Raw genomic sequence first — 24,273 nt, forward strand, 5'->3', positions numbered from 1 at the left:
CCCAGAGCTTCTCTAGTGGTAGAAGACAGTCTGACCCCATTGGGATGATTCACATCACCCAGAGTCTAGTGGTAGAAGACAGTCTGACCCCATTGGGATTATTCACATCACCCAGAGCTTCTCTAGTGGTAGAAGACAGTCTGACCCCATTGGGATTATTCACATCACCCAGAGCTTCTCTAGTGGTAGAAGGAAGCAGGAAGAGGAGTCAGGAAGAAGGAGTCATTGGGAGTGATTCAGGAAGCAGGAGTCAGGAAGAGCTTCTCTAGGTGTCAGAAGACAGTCTCATTGGGAAGCAGGAGTCAGGAGCTTCTCAGGAGTCAGGAAGAGTCAGGAGCAGGAGTCAGGAAGCATTATTCACATCAGTCAGAGCAGGAGTCAGTGGTAGAAGACAGTCTGAAGCAGGGATCAGGAAGCAGGAGTCAGAGCTTCTCAGTGGTCAGAAGACAGTCTGAGTTGGGATGATTCATCAGGAAGCAGAGTCTCAGCAGACAGTCAGGAAGCAGGAGTTGGGAGTCAGGAAGTCAGGAATCAGTCAGGAGCTTCTCAGGGTCAGGAAGACAGTCAGGAGCATTGGGAGGATTCACATCACCCAGAGTCAGGAAGAAGGAGTGAGTCAGGAAGACAGGAAGCAGGAGTTGGGATCAGGAAGCAGGAGTCAGAGCAGGAGTCAGGAAGTAGGAAGCAGGAGTCAGGGAATTCAGGAAGCAGTCAGGAGTCAGGAAGCAGGAAGTCAGGAGTCAGGAAGAAGTCTGAGTCAGGGCATTAGTCAGAGTCAGGAACAGGAGTCAGGAGTCAGGAAGCAGGAGTCAGAAGGAAGTCAGGAAGCAGGAGTCAGGAAGCAGGAAGCAGGAGTCAGGAGTCAGGAAGCAGGAGTCAGGAAGCAGGAGTCAGGAAGCAGGAGGAAGCAGGAGTCAGGAAGCAGGAGTCAGGAAGCAGGAGTCAGGAGTCAGGAGAAGCAGGAGTCAGGAAGCAGGAGTCAGGAAGCAGGAGTCAGGAAGCAGGAGTCAGGAAGCAGGAGTCAGGAAGCAGGAGTCAGGAGTCAGGAAGTCAGGGAGTCAGGAAGCAGGAGTCAGGAAGCAGGAGTCAGGAGTCAGGAAGCAGGAGTCAGGAAGCAGGAGTCAGGAAGTCAGGAGTCAGGAAGCAGGAGTCAGGAAGCAGTCAGGAGTCAGGAAGCAGGAGTCAGGGCAGGAGTCAGGAGTCAGGAGTCAGGAAGCAGGAGTCAGGAAGCAGGAGAGTCAGGAAGTCAGGAGTCAGGAAGTCAGGAGTCAGGAAGCAGGAGTCAGGAAGCAGGAGTCAGGAAGCAGGAGTCAGGAAGTCAGGAAGTCAGGAGTCAGGAAGTCAGGAGTCAGGAAGCAGGAGTCAGGAAGCAGGAGTCAGGAAGCAGGAGTCAGGAAGCAGGAGTCAGGAAGCAGGAGTCAGGAGCAGGGTCAAGCAGGAGTCAGGAAGCAGGAGTCAGGAAGCAGGAGTCAGGAAGCAGGAGTCAGGAAGCAGGAGTCAGGAGTCAGGAAGCAGGAGTCAGGAAGCAGGAGTCAGGAAGCAGGAGTCAGGAAGCAGGAGTCAGGAAGCAGGAGTCAGGAAGCAGGAGTCAGGAAGCAGGAGTCAGGAGTCAGGAAGCAGGAGTCAGGAAGCAGGAGTCAGGAAGCAGGAGTCAGGAGTCAGGAAGCAGGAAGCAGGAGTCAGGAAGCAGGAGTCAGGAAGCAGGAGTCAGGAAGCAGGAGTCAGGAAGCAGGAGTCAGGAAGCAGGAGTCAGGAAGCAGGAGTCAGAAGCAAGCAGGAGTCAGGAAGCAGGAGTCAGGAAGCAGGAGTCAGGAAGCAGGTCAGGTCAGGAGTCAGGAAGCAGGAGTCAGGAAGCAGGAGTCAGGAAGCAGGAGTCAGGAAGCAGGAGTCAGGAGTCAGAAGCAGGAGTCAGGAAGCAGGAGTCAGGAAGCAGGAAGCAGGAGTCAGGAAGTCAGGAGTCAGGAAGCAGGAGTCAGGAGTCAGGAGTCAGGAAGTCAGGAAGCAGGAGTCAGGAAGCAGGAGTCAGGAGTCAGGAGTCAGGAAGCAGGAGTCAGGAAGCAGGAGTCAGGAAGCAGGAGTCAGGAGTCAGGAAGCAGGAGTCAGGAAGCAGGAGTCAGGAAGCAGGAGTCAGGAAGCAGGAGTCAGGAAGCAGGAAGCAGGAGTCAGGAAGCAGGAGTCAGGAAGCAGGAGTCAGGAAGCAGGAGTCAGGAAGCAGGAGTCAGGAAGCAGGAGTCAGGAGTCAGGAAGCAGGAAGCAGGAGTCAGGAAGCAGGAGTCAGGAAGCAGGAGTCAGGAAGCAGGAGTCAGGAAGCAGGAGTCAGGAAGCAGGAGTCAGGAAGCAGGAGTCAGGAAGCAGGAGTCAGGAAGCAGGAGTCAGGAAATCAGGAGTCAGGAAGTCAGGAGTCAGGAGTCAGGAGTCAGGAAGCAGGAGTCAGGAAGCAGGAGTCAGGAAGCAGGAGTCAGGAGTCAGGAAGCAGGAGTCAGGAAGCAGGAGTCAGGAGTCAGGAAGCAGGAGTCAGGAAGCAGGAGTCAGGAGGCAGGAGTCAGGAAGCAGGAGTCAGGAAGCAGGAGTCAGGAAGCAGGAGTCAGGAAGCAGGAGTCAGGAAGCAGGAGTCAGGAAGCAGGAGTCAGGAAGCAGGAGTCAGGAAGCAGGAGTCAGGAAGCAGGAGTCAGGAAGCAGGAGTCAGGAAGCAGGAGTCAGGAAGCAGGAGTCAGGAAGCAGGAGTCAGGAAGCAGGAGTCAGGAAGCAGGAAGCAGGAGTCAGGAAGCAGGAGTCAGGAAGCAGGAGTGGGAAGCAGGAGTCAGGAACAGGAGTCAGGAAACAGGAAGAGGAGTCTGGACAAGAGGAACAGAGTCAGGAAGCAAGTCACTACAGGATCAGGAGTCAGGAGTCAGGAGTCAGGATCAAAAGCAGGAGTAATCAAGATAGTGATGAAGTCAGGAAGTGGGCATAATGAGGGTCAGGTCAGGAGAGCAGGAAGCAGGGTTTCAGGGAAGCAGTGAGCATAATGCAGGAGTTGAAGCAGGAGTGCATAATGAGGTTGCCAAGCATAATGAGGGTTGGAGTCAGTGACATAATGAGGGTTGCCAGGAGAGCATAATGAGGAGTTTCAGGAGCATAATGAGGTTGCCAGGTGTGCATAATGAGGGTTGCCAGGTGAGCATAATGAGGGTTGCCCAGAGTAATAAGGGTTTCAGGAAGCCAGGTGTGCATAATGATGGTTGCCAGGTGACATAATGAGGTTGCCAGGAGTAGCATAATGAGGGTTGCCAGGTGTACATAATGAAGGTTGCCAGGTGACATAATGAGGGTTGCCAGGTGTGCGTAATGATGGTTTCCAGGTGACATAATGAGGGTTGCCAGGTGACATAATGAGGGTTGCCAGGTGAGCATAATGAGGGTTGCCAGGTGTGCATAATGAGGGTTGCCAGGTGACATAATGAGGGTTGCCAGGTGTGCATAATGAGGGTTGCCAGGTGACATAATGAGGGTTGCCAGGTGTACATAATGATGGTTGCCAGGTGACATAATGAGGGTTGCCAGGTGTGCATAGTGAGGGTTTCCAGGTGAGCATAATGAGGGTTGCCAGGTGACATAATGAGGGTTGCCAGGAGAGCATAATGAGGGTTGCCAGGTGTGCATAATGATGGTTGCCAGGTGACATAATGAGGGTTGCCAGGTGTGCATAATGAGGGTTTCCAGGTGAGCATAATGAGGCTTGCCAGGTGACATAATGAGGGTTGCCAGGTCACATAATGAGGGTCGTAATGAGGGATGCATAATTGTTGCCAGGTGACATAATGAGGGGCTGCCAGGTGTGCATAATGATGGTTGCCAGGTGATGGCATAATGAGGGTTGCCAGGTGTTCATAATGAGGGTTGCCAGGAGCATAATAGTGTCCAGGTGGAATGATGGTTGCCAGGTGGAATAATGAGGGTTGCCACAGTGTACATAATGATGGTTGCCAGGAGTCGATGGAAATGAGGGTTTGCCAGCTGTTCTAATGAGGGAGGGTTGCCAGGTACGTAATGAGGGTTGGAAGGAGTCATGGAACGGAGGATCTAGGTGTACTAATGATGGGCCAGGTGAGGAGGGCCAGGTGTGAATGTCTGAATGATAGTCACCTGGTATAAGGGAGGTGACTAGAGGGTCACCGTAAGAGTGATGGAGGGCCATAATAATGTCTGGAAGGAGGGATGGAATGAGGGATCTAGGTTGCTAGGTGACATGAGGGAGGGAGGGATGAATAAAATGTCTGAATGGAGTTGGAATGGGGTTGGAGGGTGGGTAATGGGATGAAGGGAGGGAAGGAGGGTTGAAGGGAGGATGGAAGGAGGAGGGAAGGGAGGTTAAAGGGAGGGGAGGATAATAATGAGAAGGGGAGGGTTGAAACAGGGAGGGAGGGAGGGAAGGAGGGTTGAAGGGAGGTTTGGAAGGGGGGAGGAAGCTGTTGAAGGGAGGGTTGGAGGGAGGAGGGGCTGGAATGGAGAGGGAGGGATGAAGAGACAGGGAAGGAGGGATGAAGAGAGTATATTGGAGGGTTGAAGGGAGGGTTGGAGGGAGGAAGGAGGGTTGAAGGAGGATGTCTGGAAGGAGGGGAGGGTTGAAGGGAGGGAGGGATGAAAGAGGGAGGGAGGGATGAAGGGAAGGGAGGAAAGAGGGTTGGGGGTTGAGGGAGGTTGTTGAAGGAGGGTTGAAGGGAGGGAGGAGGGAGAAGAGAGGGGAATGGAGAGAGGGAAGGAGGGTTGAAGGGAGGTTTGAAGGGAGGGTTGAAGGAGGGTTGAAGGGAGAGGGAGGGAGGGGAAGAGAGGGAGGGGGGTTGAAGGGAGGAAGGGAGGGATGAAGAGAGGGAAGGAGGGATGAAGAGAGGGGAAGGAGGGAGGGAGGGGAGGGGAAGGGAGGGAAGAGAGGGTTGAAGGAGGGTTGGAGGGAGGGTTGAAGGAGGGTTGGGGGAGGGTTGAAGGAGGGAGGGATGAAGAGAGGGAAGGAGGGATGAAGAGAGGGAAGGAGGGTTGGAGGAGGGTTGAGGGAGGGAGGGGGGAGGAGGGATGAAGGGAGGGTTGAAGGGAGGGTTGAAGGGGGAGGGATGAAGAGAGGGTTGGAGGAGGGTTGGAGGGAGGGGTTGAGGGAGAGGGAGGGAGGGATGAAGAGAGGGAAGGAGGGTTGAAGTGAGGGTTGAAGGGAGGGAAGGAGGGTTGAGGGGGAGGGGGAGGGTTGAAGGGAGGGAGGGAGGGTTGGAGGGTTGGAGGGAGGGTTGGAGGGAGGGAGGGATGAAGAGAGGGAAGGAGGGTTGAAGGGAGGGTTGAAGGGAGGGAAGGAAGGAGGGTTGGAGGGTAGGGTTGGAGGGAGGGTAGGAGGGTTGAAGGGAGGGAAGGAATGTTGAAGGGAGGGTTGGAGGGAGGAGGGAGGGAGAGAGTTGAGGGAGGGAGGGATGAAGAGAGGGAAGGAGGTTGAAGGGAGGAAGGAGGTTGAAGGGAAGGTTGGAAGGAGGGCTGGAGGGAGGGGGGAAGAGGGAGGGAAGGAGGTTGAAGGGAGGGGGGTTGAAGGGAGGAAGGAGGAGGGATGAAGAGGGAAGGAGGGTTGAAGGGAGAGGGTTGAAGGAGGAGTTGAAGGGGTTTGGAGGGGAAGGAGGTTGAAGGAGGGTTGAAGGAAGGTTGGTTGAAGGGAGAAGGGTTGGGGGAGGGAGGGATGAAGGAGGGGAAGGGAGGGTTGAAGGAGGGATGAAGGAGGGAAGGAGGGTTGAAGGGGGGAAGGAGGGTTGAAGGGAGGGTTGAAGGAGGGAGGGGAGGGAAGGAGGAGGGAGGGATGGGAGGGAAGAGAGGGTTGAAGGAGGGAGGGAGGGTTGGAGGGAGGGAGGGATGAAGAGAGGGAAGGAGGGATGAAGAGAGGGTTGAAAGGGATGGGAAGGTTGAAGGGGGGGAGGGTTGAAGGGGGGTTGAAGGAGGGTTGAAGGAGGGTTGGAGGGAGGGATGAGGGAAGGAGGGATGAAGAGAGGGAAGGAGGTTGGAGGGAGGGTTGGAGGGAGGGTGAAGGGAGGGATGAAGGGAGGTTGAAGGAGGGTTGAAGGGGGAGGGATGAAGAGAGGAAGGAGGGTTGAAGGAGGGTTGAAGGAGGGAGGAAGAGAGGGAAGGAGGGAGGAAGGGAGGGTTGAAGGGTTGGAAGGAGGGATGAAGAGAGGGAAGGAGGGTTGAAGGAGGGGAAGGGAGGGAGGGATGAGAGAGGGAGGGAGGTTGGAAGGGAGGGAGGGTCTTTGAAGGGAGGGTTGAAGAGAGGGAAGGAGGGTTGAATTGGAAGGGAGGGGAAGGAAGGTTGAAGAGGGTTGAGGGAGGAGGAGTTGTTGGAGGGAAGGGAGGAAGGAGGGTTGAAGAGAGAGTTGGAGGGAGGAGGGATGAAGAGAGGGAAGGAGGGGTTACGGGAGGGAGGGAGGATGAAGGAAGGGAGGGGGAAGAGGGAAGGAAGGAGGGTTGAAGGGTAGGTTGGAGGGAGGGAAGGAGGGTTGAAGGAGAGTTGGAGGGAGGGAGGGATGAAGAGTGGGAAGGAGGGTTTTAGGGAGGATTGGAGGGAGGGAGGGATGAAGAGAGGGAAGGGAGGGTTGAAGGGAGGGAGGGATGAAGAGAGGGAAGGAGGGTTGAATGGAGGGTTGGAGGGAGGGAAGGAGGGAAGAAGAGAGGGAAGGAGGGTTGAAGGGGGGATTGAAGGGAGGTTGAAGGGAGGGTTGGAGGGAGGGAAGGGAGGAAGGAAGGGGTTGAAGGGAGGCTGGAAGGAGGAAAGGAAGGGAGGGTTGGAGGGAGGGAGGGGAGGGTTGGAGGGAGGGAAGGAGTGTTGAAAGGTGGGTTGGAGGGAGGGAAGGAGGGTTAAAGGGAGGGTTGGAGGGTTGAAGGGGGGGTTGGAGGGAGGATTGGAGGGAGGGAAGGAGCTGCTTATAGTTATTACGGGCTGAGAAAAAGGACTGCTAATTCAACACACAGAGACACAGACACACACACACAGACACACACACAGACACACACACAGACACAGACACATAGACACACACAGATACAGACACAGACACATAGACACACACAGATACAGACACATAGACACACACACACACACACAGACACACACAGACACACACACAGACACAGACACATAGACACACAGATACAGACACAGACAGAGACACACACACACAGACACACAGACACAGACACAGTGTGTGTGTGTGTGTGTGTGTCTGTCCTCTGTGTGTGTATCTCATCTTCAGCCTCCTCTCATCCTTCAAATTGTATCCGACAGCAGCCGACAGAGACTCCATTTCATGGTTGTGTGAGTCTGTGTGTGTGTGTGTGGTGTGAGTCTGTGTGTGTGTGTGTGTGTGTGTGTGTGTGTCTGTGTGTGTGTGTGTGTCTGTGTGTCTGTGTGTCTGTGTTCTGAGTGTGAGTGAGTGTATATGTTCTCTGTTCTTTTATATATATAACCCCAGTGTATATGTTCTCTGTTCTTTTATATATATAACCCCCAGTGTATAATATCTTCTGATAAGGAAACAGTTTTCTGTGAAATGGGATTTAAAGACTCCAGCTTGTCGGTCGATTTCTACTCCACAATTCTGCTGCTGGAGTTAGGCTGCGTCCCAAATAGAACCCTGTTCCATATATAGCACACTACAAGGACCCATTGGGCTCCGGTCAAAGCTAGTGTACTATGGAATAGTGTGCCACTTGGGAATGGGTTGTATTCTCCAGTGCTCCTACTGTCTCTGTCTGTATTCCAGGTAGCCCAGTGCCATCAGACAATGCCATCAGGCCGGAAGAGGAGACGTTTGGGGTGAGTTCATAATGACACAGGGTCTATCTCAAATAGCACACGAATCCCTACATAGGGCACTACTTTTTGACCACAGTCCATAGGGCTCTGTTTAAAAGTAGTGTCGTGTCTCCTGGTTTCCACAGTACTGGGGCTGGCTCGAATCACCTGTCTCTCTGTCTGTCTCCTAACCTGTCTGTCTGTCTGTCTCCTAACTTGTCTGTCTCTCTGTCTGTCTCCTGGTGTCCACAGTACTGGGGCTGGCTAGAATCACCTGTCTCTCTGTCTGTCTCCTAACCTGTCTGTCTGTCTCCTAACCTGTCTGTCTCTCTGTCTGTCTCCTGGTGTCCACAGTACTGGGGCTGGCTAGAATCACCTGTCTGTCTCTAACCTGTCTGTCTGTCTCCTAACCTGTCTGTCTATCTCCTAACCTGTCTGTCTGTCTCCTAACCTGTCTGTCTGTCTGTCTGTCTCCTAACCTGTCTGTCTGTCTGTCTGTCTCCTAACCTGTCTGTCTGTCTCCTAACCTGTCTGTCTGTCTATCTCCTAACCTGTCTGTCTGTCTGTCTGTCTGTCTGTCTGTTTGTCTGTCTGTCTGTCTGTCTGTCTGTCTGTCTCCTAACCTGTCTGTCTGTCTCCTAACCTGTCTGTTTGTCTGTCTGTCTGTCTGTCTGTCTGTCTGTCTGTCTGTCTGTCTGTCTGTCTGTCTGTCTGTCTGTCTTCAGGTGTCCATAGCAGTAGGTCTGTCTGTCTCCTAACCTGTCTGTCTGTCTCCAGGTGTCCATAGCAGTAGGTCTGTCTGTCTCCTAACCTGTCCGTCTGTCTCCAGGTGTCCATAGCAGTAGGTCTGTCTGTCTCCTAACCTGTCCGTCTGTCTGTCTGTCTCCCTAACCTGTCCGTCTGTCTCCAGGTGTCCATAGCAGTAGGTCTGGCTGGTCCTCTTCATTCTTTCACCAGTGTTCTCCTCATCGTCCTCTTCATTCTCATCAACAAATATGGCCGACGCAACAAGTTTGGATTGAAGGGTAAGTCATAGTGCACCACATGACCACACGTATGTGGACACCTGCTCCTCCAACATCTCATTCCATAAATCATGTTAAATAAAGGTTAAATACAAAAAAATGTTTTTAAAACAATATGGAGTTGGTCCCCCTTTGCTGCTATAACAGCCTCCACTCTTCTGGGAAGTAATTAATATGGAGTTGGTCCCCCTTTGCTGCTATAACAGCCTCCACTCTTCTGGGAAGGCTTTAATATGGAGTTGGTCCCCCTTTTGTTGCTATAACAGCCTCCACTCTTCTGGGAAGGCTTTAATATGGAGTTGGTCCCCCTTTGCAGCTATAACAACCTCCACTCTTCTGGGAAGGCTTTAATATGGAGTTGGTCCCCCTTTGTAGCTATAACAGCCTCTACTCTTCTGGGAAGGCTTTAATATGGAGTTGGTCCCCTTTGCTGCTATAACAGCCTCCACTCTTCTGGGAAGGCTTTAATATGGAGTTGGTCCCCCTTTGCAGCTATAACAGCCTCCACTCTTCTGGGAAGGCTTTAATATGGAGTTGGTCCCCCTTTGCTGCTATAACAGCCTCCACTCTTCTGGGAAGGCTTTAATATGGAGTTGGTCCCCCTTTGCAGCTATAACAGCCTCCACTCTTCTGGGAAGACTTTAATATGGAGCTGGTCCCCTTTGCAGCTATAACAGCCTCCACTCTTCTGGGAAGGCTTTCCACTAGATGTTGGAACATTGCAGCTATAACAGCCTCCACTCTTCTGGGAAGGCTTTCCACTAGATGTTGGAACATTGCTGCTATAACAGCCTCCACTCTTCTGGGAAGGCTTTAATATGGAGTTGGTCCCCCTTTGTAGCTATAACAGCCTCCACTCTTCTGGGAAGGCTTTAATATGGAGTTGGTCCCCCTTTGTAGCTATAACAGCATCCACTCTTCTGGGAAGGCTTTAATATGGAGTTGGTCCCCCTTTGCAGCTATAACAGCCTCCACTCTTCTGGGAAGGCTTTAATATGGAGTTGGTCCCCCCTTTGCTGCTATAACAGCCTCCACTCTTCTGGGAAGGCATTAATATGGAGTTGGTCCCCCCTATAACAGCCTCCACTCTTCTGGGAAGTCATTAATATGGAGTTGGTCCCCCTTTGCTGCTATAACAGCCTCCACTCTTCTGGGAAGGCTTTAATATGGAGTTGGTCCCCCCTTTGCTGCTATAACAGCCTCCACTCTTCTGGGAAGGCTTTAATATGGAGCTGGTCCCCCTTTGCAGCTATAACAGCCTCCACTCTTCTGGGAAGGCTTTAATATGGAGTTGGTCCCCCTTTGCTGCTATAACAGCCTCCACTCTTCTGGGAAGGCTTTAATATGGAGTTGGTCCCCCTTTGCAGCTATAACAGCCTCCACTCTTCTGGGAAGGCTTTAATATGGAGTTGGTCCCCCTTTGCTGCTATAACAGCCTCCACTCTTCTGGGAAGGCTTTAATATGGAGTTGGTCCCCCTTTGCAGCTATAACAGCCTCCACTCTTCTGGGAAGACTTTAATATGGAGCTGGTCACCCCTTTGCAGCTATAACAGCCTCCACTCTTCTGGGAAGGCTTTCCACTAGATGTTGGAACATTGCAGCTATAACAGCCTCCACTCTTCTGGGAAGGCTTTCCACTAGATGTTGGAACATTGCTGCTATAACAGCCTCCACTCTTCTGGGAGGCTTTCCACTAGATGTTGGAACATTGCTGCTATAACAGCCTCCACTCTTCTGGGGAGGCTTTCCACTAAATGTAGGAACATTGCAGCTATAACAGCCTCCACTCTTCTGGGAAGGCTTTCCACTAGATGTTGGAACATTGCTGCTATAACAGCCTCCACTCTTCTGGGAAGGCTTTCCACTAGATGTTGGAACATTGCTGCTATAACAGCCTCCACTCTTCTGGGAAGGCTTTCCACTAGATGTTGGAACATTGCTGCTATAACAGCCTCCACTCTTCTAGGAAAGCTTTCCACTAGATGTTGGAACATTGCTGCTATAACAGCCTCCACTCTTCTGGGAAGGCTTTCCACTAGATGTTGGAACATTGCTGCTATAACAGCCTCCACTCTTCTGGGAAGGCTTTCCACTAGATGTTGGAACATTGCTGCTATAACAGCCTCCACTCTTCTGGGAAGGCTTTCCACTAGATGTTGGAACATTGCTGCTATAACAGCCTCCACTCTTCTGGGAAGGCTGTCCACTAGATGTTAGAACATTGCAGCTGGGACTTCCATTCAGTCACAAGAGCATTAGTGAAGTCTGGCACTGATGTTGGGTGATTAGCCCTGGCTCATCCCCAAAGGTGTTCGATGGGGTTGAGGTCAGGGCTCTGTGTAGGCCAGTCAAGTTCTTCCACGCTGATCCCGACAAACCATTTCTGTATGGATCTTGATTTGTGCACGTTGGCATTGCTGGAACAGCATGCTGAAACAGGAAATGGCCTTCCCCAAACAGTTGCCACAAAGTTGGAAGCACAGAATTGTCTAGAATGTCACTGTATGCTGCAGCGTTAAGATTTCCCTTCACTGGAACTGAGGGGCCCGAACCATGAAAAATGGCCCCAGACTGTTACTCCTCCTCCACCAAAATTGTATTTTTGAAATTTGATTTCACATTTATTTAACCAGGTAGGCCAGTTGAGAACAAGTTCTCATTTACAACTGTGACCTGGCAAAGAATAAAGCTAAGCAGTTCGACACAAACAACACAGAGTTACACATGGAATAAAGAAACTGGCCAGCTGGCTGACTGGGGTCTGACTGGCCAGCTGGTAGACAGGGGTTTGACTGGGGTCTGACTGGCCAGCTGGCTGACTGGGGTCTGACTGGCCAGCTGGCTGACTGGGGTCTGACTGGCCAGCTGGTAGACAGGGGTTTGACTGGGGTCTGACTGGCCAGCTGGTAGACAGGGGTTTGACTGGGGTCTGACTGGCCAGCTGGTAGACAGGGGTTTGACTGGGGTCTGACTGGCCAGCTGGCTGGCTGGGGTTTAATTGAGGTCTGACTGGCCAACTGGTAGACCGGGGTTTGACTGGGGTCTGACTGGCCAGCTGGCTGACTGGGGTTTAATTGAGGTCTGACTGGGGTCTGACTGGCCAGCTGGTAGACAGGGGTTTGACTGGGGTCTGACTGGCCAACTGGTAGACCGGGGTTTGACTGGGGTCTGACTGGCCAGCTGGCTGGCTGGGGTTTAATTGAGGTCTGACTGGCCAGCTGGCTGACTGGGACCTGACTGGGGTCTGACTGGCCAGCTGGCTGACTGGGACCTGACTGGGGTCTGACTGGCCAGCTGGCTGACTGGGACCTGACTGGGGTCTGACTGGCCAGCTGGCTGACTGGGGTCTGACTGGCCAGCTGGCTGACTGGGGTCTGACTGGGGTCTGACTGGCCAGCTGGCTGACTGGGACCTGACTGGGACCTGACTGGGGTCTGACTGGCCAGCTGGCTGACTGGGACCTGACTGGCCAGCTGGCTGACTGGGACCTGACTGGGACCTGACTGGGGTCTGACTGGCCAGCTGGCTGACTGTGGTCTGACTGGGGTCTGACTGGCCAGCTGGCTGACTGGGGTCTGACTGGCCAGCTGGCTGACTGGGACCTGACTGGGACCTGACTGGGGTCTGACTGGCCAGCTGGCTGACTGTGTTCTGACTGGGGTCTGACTGGCCAGCTGGCTGACTGGGGTCTGACTGGCCAGCTGGCTGACTGGGGTCTGACTGGCCAGCTGGCTGACTGGGGTCTGACTGGCCAGCTGGCTGACTGGGGTCTGACTGGCCAGCTGGCTGACTGGGGTCTGACTGGGGTCTGACTGGCCAGCTGGCTGACTGGGGTCTGACTGGCCAGCTGGCTGACTGGGACCTGACTGGGACCTGACTGGGGTCTGACTGGCCAGCTGGCTGACTGTGTTCTGACTGGGGTCTGACTGGCCAGCTGGCTGACTGGGGTCTGACTGGCCAGCTGGCTGACTGGGGTCTGACTGGCCAGCTGGCTGACTGGGGTCTGACTGGGGTCTGACTGGCCAGCTGGCTGACTGGGGTCTGACTGGCCAGCTGGCTGACTGGGGTCTGACTGGGGTCTGACTGGCCAGCTGGCTGACTGGGGTCTGACTGGCCAGCTGGCTGACTGGGACCTGACTGGGACCTGACTGGCCAGCTGGCTGACTGGGGTCTGACTGGCCAGCTGGCTGACTGGGGTCTGACTGGGGTCTGACTGGCCAGCTGGCTGACTGGGGTCTGACTGGCCAGCTGGCTGACTGGGGTCTGACTGGCCAGCTGGCTGACTGGGGTCTGACTGGGGTCTGACTGGCCAGCTGGCTGACTGGGGTCTGACTGGCCAGCTGGCTGACTGGGACCTGACTGGGACCTGACTGGGGTCTGACTGGCCAGCTGGCTGACTGTGTTCTGACTGGGGTCTGACTGGCCAGCTGGCTGACTGGGGTCTGACTGGCCAGCTGGCTGACTGGGGTCTGACTGGCCAGCTGGCTGACTGGGGTCTGACTGGCCAGCTGGCTGACTGGGGTCTGACTGGGGTCTGACTGGCCAGCTGGCTGACTGGGGTCTGACTGGCCAGCTGGCTGACTGGGGTCTGACTGGGGTCTGACTGGCCAGCTGGCTGACTGGGGTCTGACTGGCCAGCTGGCTGACTGGGACCTGACTGGGACCTGACTGGGGTCTGACTGGCCAGCTGGCTGACTGTGTTCTGACTGGGGTCTGACTGGCCAGCTGGCTGACTGGGGTCTGACTGGCCAGCTGGCTGACTGGGGTCTGACTGGCCAGCTGGCTGACTGGGGTCTGACTGGGGTCTGACTGGCCAGCTGGCTGACTGGGGTCTGACTGGCCAGCTGGCTGACTGGGGTCTGACTGGGGTCTGACTGGGACCTGACTGGCCAGCTGGCTGACTGGGGTCTGACTGGCCAGCTGGCTGACTGGGGTCTGACTGGGACCTGACTGGCCAGCTGGCTGACTGGGGTCTGTCTCTCCGGTTGCCAGCGTCGCTGCATCACCTTCAGAAGAAAGGCGGTGGGTAAAACCCTTTTCTATATTCAGCAATATGTTTTGGACAAATGTTGCAGGGCCCAGATAACGATCATGGACAGGACCCACGATCAGATCTAGTAGCCATGGTGGAAGAGGGCCCAGATAACGATTATGGACAGGACCCACGATCAGATCTAGTAGCCATGGTGGAAGAGGGCCCAGATAACGATTATGGACAGGACCCACGATCAGATCTAGTAGCCATGGTGGAAGAGGGCCCAGATAACGATTATGGACAGGACCCACGATCAGATCTAGTAGCCATGGTGGAAGAGGGCCAAATCCATTTTCCATTTTGGCAAAAAACAACGAGAAGGAAAAAGCTTCTTCTATTAATCAATGATTTTTTTTTTTTTTGTGGGAGATTAAAAATGTATCTTTTGACATATTCTGAAAGTTACGAAGCGTGCGGCCAATTCTATTATTTCCAGTGTGGCCATAATAATAACTATAACTATAATAATAATAATATATAACCATAATAATAACTGTTAAAGCCATTTATAAGCTTTGGTCTCTGCGTCTCCCTTTCCTTCCTTCTGCCTCTCATGTTCTGCCCTCCACGGCTTGGCATTTGGAACGGAACTAGTTTCATATTATTTATAGTATAGAGTCTATTGACGTACCGGTGCGTCAATCTAAGTAACATAATACATTTATATCTGTCAGTTCAATGAGCTGGAGATGCCTTTTCTGCATGGGCTGTGTCTCTATACACCGCTTCCTCCTATATGTCGCCCTTCCCTCTCTGCGGTGGAAAGAGTCTGATTTATACCTCTGTTTGTCAGACCGGTAAGACATCCTGAAAACGTCTGTAGCATCCTAACGGTTTGGCCAACAAAACTAATATGGTATTCTCCGTTGTGCTGTACGACCTCCACGAAGTCGTCTGAAGTAGGTAACGCCGATGTGGCAACTTTTGTCTGAGGTGTCTGGACCGTTTTACCCCACTGTAAGAAGGGGAGACTCTCACCAACACTTGTCTGAGGTGTCTGGACCGTTTTACCCCACTGTAAGAAGAGGAGACTCTCACCAACACTTGTCTGAGGTGTCTGGACCGTTTTACCCCACTGTAAGAAGGGGAGACTCTCACCAACACTTGTCTGAGGTGTCTGGACCGTTTTACCCCACTGTAAGAAGAGGAGACTCTCACCAACACTTGTCTGAGGTGTCTGAACCGTTTTACCCCACTGTAAGAAGAGGAGACTCTCACCAACACTTGTCTGAGGTGTCTGGACCGTTTTACCCCACTGTAAGAAGAGGAGACTCTCACCAACACTTGTCTGAGGTGTCTGGACCATTTACCCCACTGTAAGAAGGGAGACTCTCACCAACACTTGTCTGAGGTGTCTGGACCATTTACCCCACTGTAAGAAGGGGAGACTCTCACCAACACTTGTCTGAGGTGTCTGGACCGTTTTACCCCACTGTAAGAAGAGGAGACTCTCACCAACACTTGTCTGAGGTGTCTGGACCGTTTTACCCCACTGTAAGAAGAGGAGACTCTCACCAACACTTGTCTGAGGTGTCTGGACCATTTACCCCACTGTAAGAAGGGGAGACTCTCACCAACACTTGTCTGAGGTGTCTGGACCATTTACCCCACTGTAAGAAGGGGAGACTCTCACCAACACTTGTCTGAGGTGTCTGGACGGTTTTACCCCACTGTAAGAAGGGAGACTCTCACCAACACTTGTCTGAGGTGTCTGGACCGTTTTACCCCACTGTAAGAAGAGGAGACTCTCACCAACACTTGTCTGAGGTGTCTGGACTGTTTTACCCCACTGTAAGAAGGGGAGACTCTCACCAACACTTGTCTGAGGTGTCAGGACCATTTACCCCACTGTAAGAAGGGGAGACTCTCACCAACACGGCGGTGTTCTCCGTTTTGTTCTGTTTCCCCACCAGTGTTATGGGACTGGTCTGAAGGACCCCCCAGCAGCTTACACTCCGAACAATGTGTACGTATTTAACCTATCCTGACAAACAACTGGCTGCATTCCCAAATCTCCTCAAAGTTTCCCACCTTTCGTTCTACCTTTCTACAGTTTGTTTCTCTTGTTTCAGTGTCTGAAGACCTAGATCTCCCAGTAGAATGTATTGCATATCAGAAACTGAAAGGCTGTCGGCAATAATCTCCACAATACACCCAGTCTGTTGTCCTGGTTCCAGGTATACAGCATTACTTTACAGCACATGTAATAACGGTGAAAAGGACCGAGGCCCTCATTGACTGGTAGTGTTTCTAACTCTTCCTGTATATTTTCATTCTACTGTACATTGATTGGTAGTGTTTCTAACTCTTCCTGTATATTTTCATTCTACTGTACATTGATTGGTAGTGTTTCTGACTAGTCCTGTATATTTTCATTCTACTATACATTGATTGGTAGTGTTTCTGACTAGCCCTGTATATTTTCATTCTACTATACATTGACTGGTAGTGTTTCTGACTCTTCCTGTATATTTTCATTCTACTATACATTGACTGGTAGTGTTTCTGACCCTTCCTGTATATTTTCATTCTACTATACATTGACTGGTAGTGTTTCTGACCCTTCCTGTATATTTTCATTCTACTATACATTGATTGGTAGTGTTTCTGACTCTCCCTGTATATTTTCATTCTACTGTACATTGATTGGTAGTGTTTCTGACTCTTCCTGTATATTTTCATTCTACTGTACATTGACTGGTAGTGTTTCTGACTCTTCCTGTATATTTTCATTCTACTATACATTGATTGGTAGTGTTTCTGACTAGTCCTGTATATTTTCATTCTACTATACATTGATTGGTAGTGTTTCTGACTAGTCCTGTATATTTTCATTCTACTATACATTGATTTGTAGTGTTTCTGACTAGCCCTGTATATTTTCATTCTACTATACATTGATTGGTAGTGTTTCTGACTAGTCCTGTATATTTTCATTCTACTATACATTGATTGGTAGTGTTTCTGACTAGTCCTGTATATTTTCATTCTACTATACATTGACTGGTAGTGTTTCTGACTAGTCCTGTATATTTTCATTCTACTGTACATTGATTGGTAGTGTTTCTGACTAGCCCTGTATATTTTCATTCTACTGTACATTGACTGGTAGTGTTTCTGACTAGTCCTGTATATTTTCATTCTACTGTACATTGATTGGTAGTGTTTCTGACTAGCCCTGTATATTTTCATTCTACTATACATTGATTGGTAGTGTTTCTGACTAGCCCTGTATATTTTCATTCTACTATACATTGATTGGTAGTGTTTCTGACTAGCCCTGTATATTTTCATTCTACTATACATTGATTGGTAGTGTTTATCTCTGCTATCCCTGTCCCTCCTTGCCTTCTCACCCCTTCTCCTCCCCTTCCTCTGCCTCCCCCATATTTTGTCTCACTTCCACTAGGAATGGTGAGGCTGATTCCACATGTTCAGCTTGATAATTAGTGACAATTAGTGACAAAGTAATTTACTTACTCAAGGAAGCTCATTGAGCAAATGGTGCCAATTAACTCTGGATGCTAATGTACCCAGAAATGCGTAAAAAAAAAGCACCAAAACCCCATTATAGACCAGCCGTTTACTACTGAGAGGAGGAGGAGAGGAGAGGAGGCATTGAGGAGGAGGGAGAGGAGGAGGAGGAGGAGAGGAGAGTAGAGGAGGAGGCGAGGAGGGGAGAGGAGAGGAGGAGGAGAGGAGGAGGAGAGGAGAGGAGGAATTGAGGAGGAGGAGAGGAGGAGGAGGAGAGGAGAGTAAAGGAGGAGGAGAGGAGGAGGAGAGGAGAGGAGAGGAGAGGAGAGGAGGAGGAGGAGGAGGAGGAGGAGAGGAGAGGGAGGAATTGAGGAGGAGGAGAGGAGGAGGAGGAGAGGAGAGTAAAGGAGGGAGGAGGAGGAGGAGGAGAGGAGAGGAGAGGAGGAGACATGGAGGAGGCATGGAGGAGGGAGGAGGAGAGTAGGAGACATGGATGAGAGGAGAGTGGAGGGGAGGAGGAGACATGGAGGATGAGGAGACATGGAGGACGAAGAGAGAGAGAGAGGAGGAGGCATGGAGGAGGAGGAGAGTTCTGACTGACTGTTGGTCTTTGCTCTCTCTCAACCTGAGGTGGTGGAACTTTACTCAGTCTTAATGTAAACCCTTGGTTCAACCCATTTGGTCAGCACCCCCTGGAAACCCTTGGTTCAACCCATTTGATCAGCACTCCCCTGTAAACCCTTGGTTCAACCCATTTGGTCAGCACTCCCCTGTAAACCCTTGGTTCAACCCATTTGGTCAGCACCCCCTGTAAACCCTTGGTTCAACCCATTTGGTCAGCACTCCCCTGTAAACCCTTGGTTCAACCCATTTGGTCAGCACCCCCTGTAAACCCTTGGTTCAACCCATTTGATCAGCACCCCCTGTAAACCCTTGGTTCAACCCATTTGATCAGCACCCCCTGTAAACCCTTGGTTCAACCCATTTGATCAGCACCCCCTGTAAACCCTTGGTTCAACCCATTTGGTCAGCACTCCCCTGTAAACCCTTGGTTCAACCCATTTGATCAGCACTCCCCTGTAAACCCTTGGTTCAACCCATTTGATCAGCACTCCCCTGTAAACCCTTGGTTCAACCCATTTGGTCAGCACTCCCTGTAAACCCTTGGTTCAACCCATTTGGTCAGCACTCCCCTGTAAACCCTTGGTTCAACCCATTTGGTCAGCACTCCCTGTAAACCCTTGGTTCAACCCATTTGGTCAGCACTCCCTGTAAACCCTTGGTTCAACCCATTTGATCAGCACCCCCTGTAAACCCTTGGTTCAACCCATTTGGTCAGCACTCCCCTGTAAACCCTTGGTTCAACCCATTTGGTCAGCACTCCCCTGTAAACCCTTGGTTCAACCCATTTGGTCAGCACTCCCCTGGAAACCCTTGGTTCAACCCATTTGGTCAGCACTCCCTGTAAACCCTTGGTTCAACCCATTTGGTCAGCACTCCCCTGTAAACCCTTGGTTCAACCCATTTGATCAGCACCCCCTGTAAACCCTTGGTTCAACCCATTTGGTCAGCACTCCCTGTAAACCCTTGGTTCAACCCATTTGATCAGCACCCCCTGTAAACCCTTGGTTCAACCCATTTGGTCAGCACTCCCTGTAAACCCTTGGTTCAACCCATTTGGTCAGCACTCCCCTGTAAACCCTTGGTTCAACCCATTTGGTCAGCACTCCCCTGTAAACCCTTGGTTCAACCCACTTGGTCAGCACTCCCCTGTAAACCCTTGGTTCAACCCATTTGGTCAGCACTCCCCTGTAAACCCTTGGTTCAACCCATTTGGTCAGTACTATTTCACAGCTTAATGTGTTCTACACAGTTCCACAACAATATACAGTACTATTTCACAGCTTAATGTGTTCTACACAGTTCCACAACAATATACAGTACTATTTCACAGCTTAATGTGTTCTACACAGTTCCACAACAATATACAGTACTATTTCACAGCTTAATGTGTTCTACACAGTTCCACAACAATATACAGTACTATTTCACAGTGTAATGTGTTCTACACAGTTCCACAACAATATACAGTACTATTTCACAGCTTAATGTGTTCTACACAGTTCCACAACAATATACAGTACTATTTCACAGCTTAATGTGTTCTACACAGTTCCACAACAATATACAGTACTATTTCACAGCGTAATGTGTTCTACACAGTTCCACAACAATATACAGTACTATTTCACAGCTTAATGTGTTCTACACAGTTCCACATCAATATACAGTACTATTTCACAGCGTAATGTGTTCTACACAGTTCCACAACAATATACAGTACTATTTCACAGCTTAATGTGTTCTACACAGTTCCACAACAATATACAGTACTATTTCACAGCCTAATGTGTTCTACACAGTTCCACATCAATATACAGTACTATTTCACAGCTTAATGTGTTCTACACAGTACCACAACAATATACAGTACTATTACACAGCTTAATGTGTTCTACACAGTTCCACAACAATATACAGTACTATTTCACAGCGTGTTCTACACAGTTCCACAACAATATACAGTACTATTTCACAGCGTGTTCTACACAGTTCCACAACAATATACAGTACTATTTCACAGCTTAATGTGTTCTACACAGTTCCACAACAATATACAGTACTACTTCACAGCTTAATGTGTTCTACACAGTTCCACAACAATATACAGTACTATTTCACAGCGTGTTCTACACAGTTCCACAACAATATACAGTACTATTTCACAGCTTAATGTGTTCTACACAGTTCCACATCAATATACAGTACTATTTCACAGCGTGTTCTACACAGTTCCACAACAATATACAGTACTATTTCACAGCGTAATGTGTTTTTCTGATGACACTGTGTTTCATGATTGCCTACTGTAATGCATCACCACTTACAGTATATGTTTTTTACTGTTTGTAACATAGGAAAAGGGGTTTATCGATACATCTCTGTTTTGGATAGATAACCTTTTGTGTTATTTTTTAGTGCAATTGTCCCAGAAGTGATTCGATTCTCTTCATTACATTGAGGTGCCGTTCTTCCTTTTTCTCCCTGTTTCTGTGTTCTTGTATTGTTAAAGTGATTCACCATAGCTATAAAGTAGACTCAGGTTTTCTGGGTCTCTATGTTTTCGGTTGGACAGGTTTCTAAATTTCCTTTATCATTGTTAATTTTCTTAGATTGTCTGCTTGGCATTTAAAAATGTCATTGGGCATTTACCTCACGAGAGGTCAAATATTTTTTGAAAATTTGAAAAAAAAAATCTATCTAAAAAAAGTGCTTTTTGGACCGTTTTTCGAAATTCTTTCAATTTTTGGGGTCAATTATGTATAAGAACTGTATGAACATACCTTAGTCATATATTATTGTCTAATTATTTTTTCTTGTCCATAAGGCATATGTTTTGTCCATTTGCAATATGATATCATAGGAAATCATAAGCCAGTCAAAAGTCAGTTGAACCATTGTCAAATGCCATAATTATTCATTATTATTATTATTATTAATAATTATTATTAATGAATAATTACCATATTTTGTGATGGTAAAAATGAATTGAAGTTATTGCAAATGTATGAGGCTGTTTCTTGGTCTGAGAACTTTCTAGAGCCACATAACTCACCATCGACTTGAGCTCTAGAACAGGTTTCTAAAGTTTCAGAGCTCTAGGTTTGACGGTTCTTTGATCATTCGAAAAACAACTATTGCAGGTGTCTCTAAGCCCCACACTGTGTCACTCCATCCTTGCTGTGTGTGAGTGTGTGAGTTTTTTTGGGAAATATGATGGAAGAAATGACTGATTTACAGTTCATGAGGGTTGCCTAATCACACGTTTTGGAAAGAGCTGACCTTTTAAACAGCCTCTATGACCCCAATTTAAGGCACTTCCGGTTGACACAGGAAGCTGAAAGTGAACACATATCCTCCTTGGCTCAACAAAATATTGAAGTCTTGAAGTCTTTACATTAAGAACTGAGTGATTTACAGAGGGTTGAATGTTATTTCAGAAAATCACAAATTTCGCAGCGCTCCGAACCCACCTTAACAGATTCGTTTGAACATGCTGCAACTGGATCTAATTTTGGGGGGAAAAAACACATTTCATCACCAATTGTATGATTTCTCGTAAATTACAATAGATAAATGGCTGATCATTTTTTTCCTGACACCGTAGGTTCATGTCAAATTAGCGCTTTATTTTCATTTTTGACCTTTAATCCCATAAAAATGGCCTTAACTCAAAAAGCGTTTGAAGCCTCGACGCCATCTTGTTTCTGGGCTAACAGCCCAGTAGTCCAAACCAATGCTCACCAAGTTTCATCTTCGAAGTCTTTTCCATTTAAGAGAAATGGCCATGTCGTGATTGGTGATGTTTTTGTACATTTGCAATAAGATTCCATTCACCATCTGGTGGAATTTACCGTGACAGAGGAAAAATGACCAACATTTTAAAAAATTGTAAAATGGAAACCGAATGTCCGAGAGACTTCGTTTGACTTCCCGGAAGATCGAGCTCTGGTGCATGGCCCGTCACCATCGGCCATTTTTTTTAAAGCGGACGCCTAGTAAGGGACTGTACATTTGCAATATGGAGATTCTCATTGATCATACAGCAAATGCCAAAAAGTGCCCTTCATGTATGGAGGACTTCTGACCAGGGGCTATAGGGCTCTGGTCACATGACTTCATAGTGGAGGACTGCTAAATAATATTCAGGGGTTAACTCCAACAAACACAAGTCACAACTTCTATAGGAGGGTTTTGTCTCTGAGAAATACTCACTCTAAAGCCAACAACTAACTACAACTGTAAAACAGTGTCTCTCACACCGCAGTCTGACTTCCTGCGAAGGGACAGAACTTGACTGGAGAAAGTTGCACTGTTTCATTGTGTGTGTTTCTTTAGAGTACATCAGAGTTGATCTGATGGAAGATCTCTACTCTTAGTCTGCTTCCCAGATGGCACCCTATCCTCTATATACTGCATTACCTTGGACCGGCGCACTGGTTAAAAGTAGTGCACTGAATACGGTGCAAATTGGGACACAAGCTTAGATATATTCTACTGGAGATATGCTGTCTCAGAGCCCAATTCACAGCTACTGCATCTTATAAAACTCCTTCCAGAGACCACAGGGACGTTTTCTTCAGCGTCAGAACCCATTCACAGCTACTGCAACTTATATAACTCCTTCCAGAGACCACAGGGAGGTTTTCTTCAGCGTCAGGTAGCATTGATCCAGTCTGCAGGATGTTATCACTCAACAGCCCAACTTCTCCTGTTCTTCTCATCCTCCCTTTACCTATTCTCTGTAATCTGGCCCTCCCAGGAAGACATATTTCTGAGTGGGTTCTGAGTTGGGAGCCAGACAGGAGCGTATAGTGCTGTAGCATTGTGCAGAGCTGGACAAAAGTAGTGCACTATATAGGGAATAGGGTGCGATTTGGGACGTAACCTCTGAGTGTGTAGTGGAGCCGTAGTGCTCATAGTTCAGAGAACTGAAACTTTTCAAATGATCAAACTCCTTCCAGAAACCACAGGGAGGTTTTTATCAGACGGCAGGTAGCATTGATGCAGTCTGTTGACTACTTTGACCAGAGCCAATAAGGCACTATTGGACCCAGAATATCTACAGCCTCTGATTGTGAGTGGGGATTGGATCCAGAACATCTACAGCCTCTGATTGTGAGTGGGTATTGGACCCAGAATATCTACAGCCTCTGATTGTGAGTGGGTATTGGATCCAGAATATCTACAGCCTCTGATTGTGAGTGGGGATTGGACCCAGAACATCTATAGCCTCTGATTGTGAGTGGGGATTGGACCCAGAACATCTATAGCCTCTAATTGTGAGTGGGTATTGGATCCAGGCCACCTACAGCCTCTGATTGTGAGTGGGGATTGGACCCAGAACATCTACAGCCTCTAATTGTGAGTGGGTATTGGACCCAGAATATCTACAGCCTCTGATTGTGAGTGGGGATTGGACCCAGAATATCTACAGCCTCTGATTGTGAGTGGGGATTGGACCCAGAACATCTACAGCCTCTAATTGTGAGTGGGTATTGGACCCAGAATATCTACAGCCTCTGATTGTGAGTGGGGATTGGACCCAGAACATCTACAGCCTCTAATTGTGAGTGGGTATTGGATCCAGAATATCTACAGCCTCTGATTGTGAGTGGGTATTGGACCCAGAATATCTACAGCCTCTGATTGTGAGTGGTGATTGGACCCAGAACATCTATAGCCTCTAATTGTGAGTGGGTATTGGATCCAGGCCACCTACAGCCTCTGATTGTGAGTGGGGATTGGACCCAGAACATCTACAGCCTCTGATTGTGAGTGGGGATTGGACCCAGAATATCTACAGCCTCTGATTGTGAGTGGGGATTGGACCCAGAACATCTACAGCCTCTAATTGTGAGTGGGTATTGGATCCAGAATATCTACAGCCTCTGATTGTGAGTGGGTATTGGACCCAGAATATCTACAGCCTCTGATTGTGAGTGGGTATTGGATCCAGAATATCTACAGCCTCTGATTGTGAGTGGGTATTGGAACCAGAATATCTACAGCCTCTGATTGTGAGTGGGGATTGGACCCAGAATATCTACAGCCTCTGATTGTGAGTGGGGATTGGACCCAGAACATCTATAGCCTCTAATTGTGAGTGGGCATTGGATCCAGGCCACCTACAGCCTCTGATTGTGAGTGGGTATTGGATCCAGGCCACCTACAGCCTCTGATTGTGAGTGGGTATTGGATCCAGAACATCTACAGCCTCTGATTGTGAGTGGGTATTGGATCCAGAACATCTACAGCCTCTGATTGTGAGTGGGGATTGGACCCAGAACATCTACAGCCTCTGATTGTGAGTGGGTATTGGATC

The 24,273-nt window shown here is 49.5% G+C and overlaps 1 pseudogene; it reads left to right on the forward strand.

The window, feature by feature from the left end:
• The first annotated feature begins 461 nt into the window (after positions 1-461).
• The window catches only part of LOC127923871 (NT-3 growth factor receptor-like), a 72,636-nt pseudogene continuing 48,824 nt past the window's right edge, over positions 462-24,273 (forward strand).

The sequence above is a fragment of the Oncorhynchus keta genome, unplaced genomic scaffold (assembly GCF_023373465.1).
Source record: "Oncorhynchus keta strain PuntledgeMale-10-30-2019 unplaced genomic scaffold, Oket_V2 Un_contig_3325_pilon_pilon, whole genome shotgun sequence".
Taxonomy (NCBI): Eukaryota; Metazoa; Chordata; class Actinopteri; order Salmoniformes; family Salmonidae; genus Oncorhynchus; species Oncorhynchus keta.